The sequence below is a fragment of the Canis lupus genome, chromosome 1 (assembly GCF_048164855.1).
Source record: "Canis lupus baileyi chromosome 1, mCanLup2.hap1, whole genome shotgun sequence".
Lineage (NCBI taxonomy): Eukaryota > Metazoa > Chordata > Mammalia > Carnivora > Canidae > Canis > Canis lupus.
The window spans coordinates 102199586-102210341 of NC_132838.1; positions in this window are offsets into that span (position 1 = coordinate 102199586).

The window sequence follows — 10756 nt, forward strand, 5'->3', positions numbered from 1 at the left end:
TTAACTTATTTGTATTAAATGAAAGTCCATTGAATTATGGTTATCTCTTGTAAAGTCTGATTCCTTGGTCACAGCTTTGATGACCCTTCTATGGTGAGGGGTATCAGCATAGTTCAGGGTGAGCTTCAGTTCTCTTTTAAGATTGATTTCCTGAAGTATATTACAAAAGGAAGTAGAGGAAGGGAATTAAGTGACAGTCATTTGGGATTGCGTGACCAGCATGTTCAGTCTTAAGGAATTCCTCCACTGTGTGTCACTAAAAAGTTAAGGGAGAGTCTAGGTAGCCATGCCCCAGCCTATTCCATGAAATTTGACTCCCCCCTGATCTCAACTGATTGGTGATCTTGTACTCCCAGTGTGCAGTCAGACTCAGATGATGTGCTACCTGATGGGTTATAGGTTGGGACTGGGTGTGCTGATGAATAAACAGGCCTGGAATAAGGCCCTATAGCTGGAGGGAAGCTTGGCCCCTGGTGCCTCACCTACCCCAGTACCTTGTGGATCCTGGCTGAACTGCCCACTTTGAGGTTTCCTAAGAACTCCTGTATCTTTAACCTTTCTCACATGAGCTGGCTTTGTTATTGTATGGTTTTTGCTGTTTTTACCAACCAAAAAAAAAAAAAAAAAATCCTTTTCTCTTCCTGAAGACTACTCAGTTGTGTGGGTATGCCATAATGTCCTGCCCCTACCTCAACCAAAGGCTGAGCCTGGTTCTGTTGGGCTCCCTGAGCAGGACACACAAGAAGTCATTCCAGTGATAGCATTTACTGTTATAAGTTCCTGTATAGATAGAGCTGTTCTGGTAAATGTCCTTGAGAACTGTTTAGTTTCTTCTTTGATTCTCTGGGTGACCCAGTATCTTAGTCTATGCCTTATTTGCTTTACTATCCAGTGTTAGTTGCAACCCAAAAGGGCCCTGATAGGGAAATTGATACCAGAGAACGTGTTGGAGATAATAAATCTGAGGGAAATGTGGGATACTTAGAATTCAGTGTTGGGTCTTGGGATGGGAAGCTAGAAGACCAAGGCATGTGGCAGTAAAATAACTAATTAGTGCCTGTGGTTGGCCTTCTGGAGTCTGTCATCTTCTTCCTGGGGTGAAGGGCTTAATAGCTGTCATCATAGACAAATTCAGAAGCTATGAGGAGTGTCCAGATCAGAGATATAGAAGGGTTTCTACAAACACCTTGATCCTGCAAGTCAGACTTACTCAGTTGAATTGGTAGCCTTGCTCTATTTGTAACATGAAAAGTTCGGGTGGCCCTAGGGAAATAGGATCCTGGCAGTTGGAATGATGGTGTGTAGGAGATTTGGAAAGATTGAGACATTCAAAGCTCCAACCCCTTTGAAACACTCCCCATTTTTTTTTTAAGATTTATTTATTTATCCAGAGAGAGGCAGAGACACAGGCAGAGGGAGAAGCAGGCTCCATGCAGGAAGCCTGACGTGGGACTCGATCCCGGATCTCTAGGATCACACCCCAGGCTGCAGGCGGCGCTAAACGGCTGTGCCACCGGGGCTGCCCACTCCCCATTTTTTTAAAAAAAGATTTTATTTATTTATTCACGAGAGGGGATCCCTGGATGGCGCAGCGGTTTGGCGCCTGCCTTTGGCCCAGGGCGCGATCCTGGAGACCCGGGATCGAATCCCACGTCGGGCTCCCGGTGCATGGAGCCTGCTTCTCCCTCTGCCTGTGTCTCTGCCTCTCTCTCTCTCTGTGACTATCACAAATAAATAAATAAATACCTTAAAAAAAATTTATTTATTCACGAGAGACACAGAGAGGCAGAGGGAGAAGAAGACTCCCAGCAGGGAGCCCGATGTGGAACTCAATCCCAGGACCCAGGATCACAACCTGAGCCAAGGGCAGATGCTCAACCCCTGAGCCACCCAGGTGTCCCAAAACACTCCCCATTTTATCACTTATCTCCCACACAAGATAAGTTGAGGGGGTGCCTGTGGGAGGGGCAGCATTTGAAATGCTCTGTGATCTCCATGGTGGTGGGAGGAAACAGTATTGAAAAGGGGGCCGCTTCTCATAGGAGGCATGGCTGCTGTAATGAGATCCTAGGGGGAGTGGACATAGAAATTTGGGTTTCTTGATGCCCCTCCCCCAATTATTTATATAATAAACTAAAATGTAGGTTTGAAAAAGGTGGACAAGAACTACTCTACTGGAGTCATAACCTCCTTGAGTCAGTTTATAGACATTTAAGGGAGAGTCCAGGGACCTTTGAGGAAGGACTCTGCTATGACAATTCTGCCTTCCACCTAGCCTTCTGCAAAGGGACTTGCAGCCTTTTACATAGATAATCCATTTTTTGACAAACAAACCTCCCAAGGACTAGTGGATGTTGCACCTAAAGAAACTAATTATTGGGGATCAGAACATTGTGACTTGAAGAGAAGCTAAAAATATAACAGGCTGTCTGTGGGCAAGCCAGCTACTGAGAACTGGGCTCTGCACATCTTAAGCATTTGTTTTCAAGATCTTATTTATTTGAGAGAGCATGAGCATGGGGGAGGGGCAGAGGGAGATGGAGAGGCAGATTCCCTGTTGAGCAGGGGAACCTGATGTGGGGCTGCATCCCAGGACCCTGGGATCATGACCTGAGCAGAAGACAAACACTTAACTGATTGAGCCACCCAGGTGCCCTGGGCTCTGCACATCTTATTTACATCTTCCAAATTCTTCACTTGGTTTAAATCACTCCTCCCCTGGGAAGACATGAATGAGAAAGAAGCCAGGACTGGTTCTATATCCACCACACACCAGCCAGACCTCTGGGGGCAGGTGGATCACGCCGAGCAATTTGTTCTTGATTTACACTTTTCTTTCCCTGCCCACGCACCCACCACTTCTCAACATCTGTGGGCTTGCACACACCACTTTTGTGCTATATGTAGCAGTTGTCAATCACAATAATACTGTGTAACAATCAACCATGAAACCTGAATAACAGTATTTGTTTCTCACACATCTAACTAAGATCAGCTCAGAATTGGGTGGGAGGCTCTGCTTATCTTAGTTGGGCTTGTTCTCTTGCTTGGGAATTGGCTGGTTGTCAGCCAGTGTAAGCTAGTTATAGCTGGGGATGTGAGGCTCTTAGCTACATGTCTCTTAACTTCCTGAGACTGGACTACCTCCTTGTGGTGGTAGCAGAAGTATAATTCAAAATAATCATCTTTAAGAAGGTCAGTGAGTTAGGGGTGCTGGCTGGCTCAGTTGGAGGATCCAGGGTCATAATCTCTGGGTCGTGAGTTTGAGCCCCAAATTGGGAGTAGAGATTACATTTAAAATATATATATAATTTGTTTTTAAAAAAGCTCACTGAGAATAGAACATGGATAGACCGTGAAATCAGGAAAATGATACATGAACAAACAGAATATCAACAAAGACATAGGAATAAAAAAATACAAAGATAACCCAAACACTGGATCTGAGGAATACAATGGCAGAAAAATATATGAGTTCAAAAGCAAACTTGATCAAATAGAAGAAAAAAAAAATGAGTGAACTTGAAGACAAAGTCTTTCAAAATGATCCTGTCAGAGGAACAAAAAGAATGAAAAAGAGTGAAGAAAGCCTAAAGGACTTAATAGGACTTCATAAAATGAACAAATCTACACATTATGGGAGTCCAGGGAAGGGAAGAGAGTGAAGCAGAAAGCCATTTTAAGGAAATAATGCCTAGGGATCCCTGGGTGGCGCAGCGGTTTGGCGCCTGCCTTTGGCCCGGGGCGCGATCCTGGAGACCCGGGATCGAATCCCACATCGGGCTCCCGGCGCATGGAGCCTGCTTCTCCCTCTGCCTGTGTCTCTGCCTCTCTCTCTCTCTCTCTCTCTCTCTGTGTGTGTGACTATCATAAATAAATAAAAATTAAAAAAAAAAAGGAAATAATGCCTGAAATTTCCCCAATTCTGGGAAAGCAAATAAACATCCAGATTCATAAACCTTAAATAATTTTAAATAGGTTAAATTTTAAAAGGCCCACATCAAGACACAAAATAATCAAGTTCTCCAAAGCCAAAGAAAAAGAGGCTTGTAACAAACTAGATAGCCTCAATAAGACAGTCAGCAGATTTCTCTGCAGAAGCCTTAGAGGCCAGAAATAAATGGGATGACAGAATCATAGTGCTGAAAGGGAAAAACTGAAGAATACTATACCTGGACAAGCTGTTCTTCAGAAATGAAGGAAGATAAGACTTTCCCAGATAAGTCTTTCATCACCACTAGAACTGCCTTACAAGAAATGCCAAAGAGAATTCTTCAAGCTGAAATGAAGAAAAATACTAATTAGCAGTATGAAAACACATGAAATAAAACTCACTGGTAAAGGGAAGTATATAGTTAAATCAGAACACTCTATACTGTTATGGTGGTGGATAAATCACTTTCAATTCTTGTATAAAAATTAAAAGACAGGGATGCCTGGGTGGCTCAGTGGTTGAGAGCATCTGCTTTTGGCTCAGGCATGATCCCAGATTCCCAGGATGGAGTCTTGCATCAGGCTCCTTGTATGGAGCCTGCTTTTCCTCCCTCTGTCTGTGTCTCTGTCTCTTTCTGCATCTCTCATGAGTGAATGAATAAATTAATTAATTAATTTAATTAAAAGACAAAAGTATTTAAAAATTATAATGACAATAACTTGGGTAGTCCATATAAAAAGATGTAAATGTTGACATCAATCACAATATGCATGGGGGGGGGGAGAGTAAAAGTATAGAGTTTCCTGTGCAATCAAAGTCAAGTTGTTCTCAGCTTAAAGTAGACGGTTAAAACTTGTTTTATATGACGTTTTATGTAAGCATCATGATAAACAGAGATTTAAAAAAATAGGTACACAAAGTATAAAGAATAAAGGAATCAACGCATACCACTACATAGAATTATCAAATGACAAGAGAAGACAGCAAGAGAAAGAAAGGAACCAAGGAACTATTTTTTTTAATCAGAAAACAGTTAACAAAATGACAATAATACGTCCTAACCTACCAGTAAGTGCTCTATTTTTTTTTTAAGATTTCATTTATTTGAGAGAGAGAGAGAGAGCATGAGCAGGGGGAGAGGCAGGGGAGAGGAAGAAGCAGACACCCTGCTGAGCAGGGAGCCCAACACAGGGCTCAATTCCAGGACCCTGAGATCACAACCTGAGCTGAAAACAAATGATCAACAGACTGAGCCACCCAGGTGCCCTTCAGTAAGTGCTTTTGGTGTAAATGGATTAAATCCTTCAATCAAAAGACAATAGCTGCTCAGGTAAAAAACAAAAACATGATCCAAATATATGCTGCCTACAAGAGACATATTTTAGCTTTAAGGACACACATAAGCTGAAAGTGAAAGGTTGGAAAAAGAGATTTCATGTAAACAAAATGGTAACCAAAAGAGAATACCTGTAGCTATTCATATATCAGACAAAGTAGACCTTAGGTCAGAAACTGTTACAAGAGACCAAGACAGTCATTATATAATGATAAAGGGACCAATTCACCAAGATATATTCACCAATTATATATGCACCCAACATCAGAGTCCCTAAACACATAGAGTAAATATTAACCAAATTAAAAGAAGAGACAGTAATGCAACAGAAGTAGGGGCTTTAGCACCTCACTTTCAATGACAGAAAATAAAGAAACAGCAGATTGGATCAGCACTATCCAAATGGACCTACAGATGTACAGAGCATTCCATCAACAGCAGAATAGACCTTTTTCTCAAATGTACACAAAACATTCCTCTAGATACATATGTTAGACCACAAAATAAGGCTTAACTAATTTAGGAAGATGGAAGCCACATCATCTATCTTTTTCAAACATAATACAAAACAATAGAAAAAATCAATGAGACAAAGAGCTGACTTTTAAAAATATAAACAAAATTGACAAAACTTTAGCTAGACTAAAGAGGGAAAAGGCTCAAGTAGATAAAAGTATAAATGAAAGAGGAGACATTATAATTGATAATCACAGAATTACAAAACAAAATTTTAACACTGCTATGAACAATTACATGCTATTAAGTAGGACAACCTAGAAGAAAATTTTTAGAAATGCACAACCTACCAAGACTGTATTGTGAAGAAAATTTGACCAGGCCAGTAATGAATAAGGAGATTAAATTGGTAATCAAAGAGTTTCCAACAAAGAAAACTGCAGGACCGTATGGCTTCACTGGTGATTCTACCAAATACTTAAAGAATTAACACTGATCCTTTTCAAACTCTCCCCAGTTCCATCCCTCCCCCACCCCAAAAAAGAAGGAACTAGAAGAAACCCTTCTAAACTCATTTTACAATGAGTTTTTAGCACTACCCCAATACCAAAGCCAAACAAGGATACCACAAGAAAACTATAGGCCACTATCCCTGATGAACAGAAGCAAAAATCCTCAATACTAGCAAACTGAATCCAGTAGCACATTAAAAGTATCATACACCATGATCAAATGAGATTCATCCCTGAGGTATTGGGAAAATTCAATGTCAAAATAATAAAGGCTACATCTGAAAAGCCCACAGCTCACATATTTAATAATAAAAAAGCTGAAAGCTTTTCCTCTAAGATCTGAAACAAGACAAGGGTGACCACTCTTACCACATCTATTCAACATAGTATTGGAAGTCCTAGACACAGCAATTGAGCAAGAAAAAGAAAGAAAAGGAATCCAAATTGGAAAGGAAGAAGAAAAATTTCTGTGTGTGTGTGTGTGTGTGTGTGTGTGTGTTTGCCATCACAGAAGAGAATATAGGTTCTAGCGATTAGGATGTGGACACCTTTCATCTTCAGGGAGCCATTATTCTACCTAAATTTTCCTCCCTTAGTTTGGAAAAGAGGGAAAGGACAGGGTGTTGCCTGCTTTGTTCTATTGGAATGAGAAGTAGAGCAACTTACCTTTTACTAAGGAGGTCTAATAAGGTCAGATATTGCCTAAACCTGTGATTAAAAGCACCCACCCTTGAACCAAGCTGCTCTGGCTTCAAATCCCAGCTCGCCATTCCCTACTTACTTCTTTTAACAGCTCTGTGCTTTCACTTCTTATAAAACAAATAATATCTATCCAGAATAGGATATGTAACTTGGGGGGCCTATTGCACAATTAACATATGGGAGCCCATGCTAAAAAATTAAGAATTTCAGACGTGCACAGCAGAGCATTAAATCTACCTCGGGACACATTTCCAATCCCACTCCTTTACCCCTGTCTCTCTTTACGTTAGCAAGGGGTGTTCTGGGTCTTGGCAATGACCGGGGGTGCTGGTGAACAGTGAGCCCTAGGCATAGGCCCCTCTCCCTAGCCCCCTCAGCCAGGCCAGGAACAGGGAATCCCAGTGGTCTGCAACTATCATTCAACCAACCTGTGAGAGAGGGAACAGGAGTCTTTCCCTGCCCCTACTCTGGGCAGAGTCCTGGATGAAAGGAACAGACTTCTCCAGGCAGTGACTCTGGACGTGAAGGGATACCCACCTCCACTCAGTCCCTTAGGTCTAGGACAAGGGGTTGAGGGGCCCTCTTGAACCAAATCCCCAATAGGCCTCCTAGGGTCAGCTGTTTTCTGCTGCTGCAACAGAAAAGTGTCCAGCCAGTGTCCTCCTCACTATTCTTCAAACACATTACACATGTACCCGTTTCTGGGCCTTTGCACCAGTTGTTTCCCTTGCCGAGAACATACCTCCTCCAGATATCAGTCTATCTTGTTTCTTGGGCTCCTTCAGAGCTTTGTTCAAATGTCATCTTTTTAGGGATACATTCCTTGGCCACTGTGAAATTGTAGCACCTCTCAAATATAGGTCCCACCCACCACATAACCCCTGTTTAATTTTTCTCTATAATACTACTTTCTACCATCTGATTCACTACTTACCTTTCTTAGTTTTAACTTTCTCTCTTTTACATTAGCAAGGAAATGCCACAAATTCAGGGATCTCCGTCTGCTTGGTTTCCCTACTCAGTGCCTGGCATACATAATAGATACTCAGTAAATGTTAAATGAGCAGGGACTTGGGCTCTGGATCTATTCTTCCTGGGATCGGATCCCCACTTTGTCACTGGCCCACTATGTTACCATGGGTATATATTTTAAGCCTTTTGACCTCAGTTTCCTCATTTGTAAAAGGGGGTTATTTTCATGGTTCAAAGAAATTCAGATAGCCTGGCTACTCATCCATAAGTGGTGGTTACTTTTGCAATTCCTACCACAGCTACACACCCTACCCCCAGACACCCACTGTGTTTCCTTTCTGTTTTTTTTTTTCCAGCTTCGAAGAGAGATGACCGACAAATAAAAATTATATATGTTATTTGACGGTGTACAACGTGATGCTTTGAAATTCATATACACATTGTGAAATGATTATCACAATCAAGATATTGATTATGTTATTTATAACATATCCATCACATCACATGGTTACCATTTTATTTTGCAGTGAGAACACTTAAGATCTACTCTCTTAGCATATTTGAAATATACAATACCATATTAATAACTCTAGTCACCATGCTGTACATTAGAACTCCAGAGCTCATTCATCCTGCATAACTGAAAATTTGTACCCTCATTTCCCCTACCCTCCCCCTGCCACTGGCAACTACCATTCTATTCTCTATTTCAGAGTTCAACTTTTCCTATAGTCCACAGATAAGTGAGATCATGCAATGTTAAACTCCATCCTATTTTCCATAGTGGCTTTACACTTTGTATTCCCACCAACAGTGTAAAAAAGTTCCCTTTTTCCACATCCTTGTTATCTTTTGTCTTTTTGATAATAGCCATTCTAACAGATATGAGGTATTATCTCATTGTGGTTTTGATTTGCAGTTTCCTGGTATTTAATGATGTTGAGCACCTTTCCATATACCTGTTGGCCTTTGTATGTCTTCTTTTGAGAAATATCTATTCAGAACTTCTGCCCATTTTTAAATTGGCTATTTTTTCAGCATTGTATGCGTTCCTTGTATATTTTGGACATGAGCCTTTTGTCAGATGTATGATTTAAAAATATTTTCTCCCATTCCATAGGTTCTCTTCACTCTACAGATTGTTTACTTTCTGTGTAACTTTTTAGTTTGATGCAATCCCACTTAATTAGTTTTGCTTTTGCTACTTGTGCTTTTGGTGTTACATCAAACAAACAAACAAACAAACAAACAAAAAAACATTGCCAAGACCACGGAGATTTTCTCCTGTTATTTATTTATTTGTTAGTTTGTTTCTCTGTGTGCACATGTGAGCATGAGAGGAGCAGACGGGTAGAGAGAGGAAAGAGAAAGAATCTCAAGCAGCCTCCATACTGAGTGCAGAGCCCCACTGGGAACCCAACAGGGGCCTCGATCTCAGCACCCAAGATCATGACCTGAGCTGAAACCAAGAGTCAGATGCTTAACCAACTGAACCACCCAGGCGCCCCATTTGTTTTCTTCTGGTAATTTTATGGTGTCAGATCTTATGTTTAAGTCTTAATTCCATTTTGAGTTGATCTTTGTACATGGTGTGAGATAAGGGTCCAATTTCATTCTTTTTCATTTGGATATCCAGTTATCTTAGCACCATTTATTGAAAAGAATTCCATATTCCATTACGTATTCTTGGCACTTATGTTGAAGATCAGTTGACTAAAGATGCATAATTTATTTCTGGCTCTCTATTCTGTTCCATTGGTCTACATGTCTGTTTTTATGCCCATATCATACTGTTTTTATTAGTGTAGATTTGTAATATATTTCTAAATCAGGAAGTGTCATGCTTTCAGCATTGGTGTTTTTTTTTTTTCCCTCAAGATTGTGTTGGTTATTTGGGTCTTTTCTGATACCTTATAAATATTAGGATTTTTTTCTATTTCTGTGAAAATGCCATTGGAATTTTTATAGGGATTGCATTGAATCTGAGAATTGCTTTGGCTGAATAGACATTTAACAATATTAATTCTTCCAACCCATGAACATGGGATATCTTTCCATTTATGTGTGTCTTCAATTCCTCTCATCAGTGTTTTATAGTTTCAGTGTATAGATATTTTGCCTCTTTTGATAAACTTATTTCTCAGTATTTTATTGTTTTGATTGTTATGTAAATGGAATTATTTCTTAATTTTTTATTGGATAGTACTTTATTAGTATATGGAAATGCTACTGATTCTTTGTATGCTGATTTTATATCCTGCAACTTTATTAAATAGGTGAATTAGTTCTAACAGTTCTATTTTTTGTAGAATCCTTAGTATTTCTATAAAAGATCATGTCATCTGTAGACAGAGACAATTTTACATCTTCCTTTTCGATTTGGGTGCTTTTTGTTATTTTATTATTTTGTCCTTGTTTAATTGTTCTGGTTAGTGCTTCCAATACGGCCTTGAATAGAGTGGTGGGCATGGGCATCCATGTCTCCATCCTGATCTTAGAGGAAAAGCTTTTGTTTGACCTCTTTTGGTCATATGATGTTAGCTATGGGCTTATTGCATATGGCCTTAATTATGCTGAGATATGTTTCTTCTATACCCAGTTTATCGAGAGTTTTTATAGTGAAAGGGTATTGCATTTTGTCAAATGTTTTTTTCCACATTAGGGATTTTCATGTGGTTTTTATCTTTCAGTCTATTAATGCTGTGTATCACATTTATTGATTTGCATATGTTAAACCATCCTTGTGTCGTTAAACCATCCTTGTGTCCCAGTATATATCAGTCAAAGATAAATACTGAATATATATATAATATACATAATATATATTATATATATATAAAATCA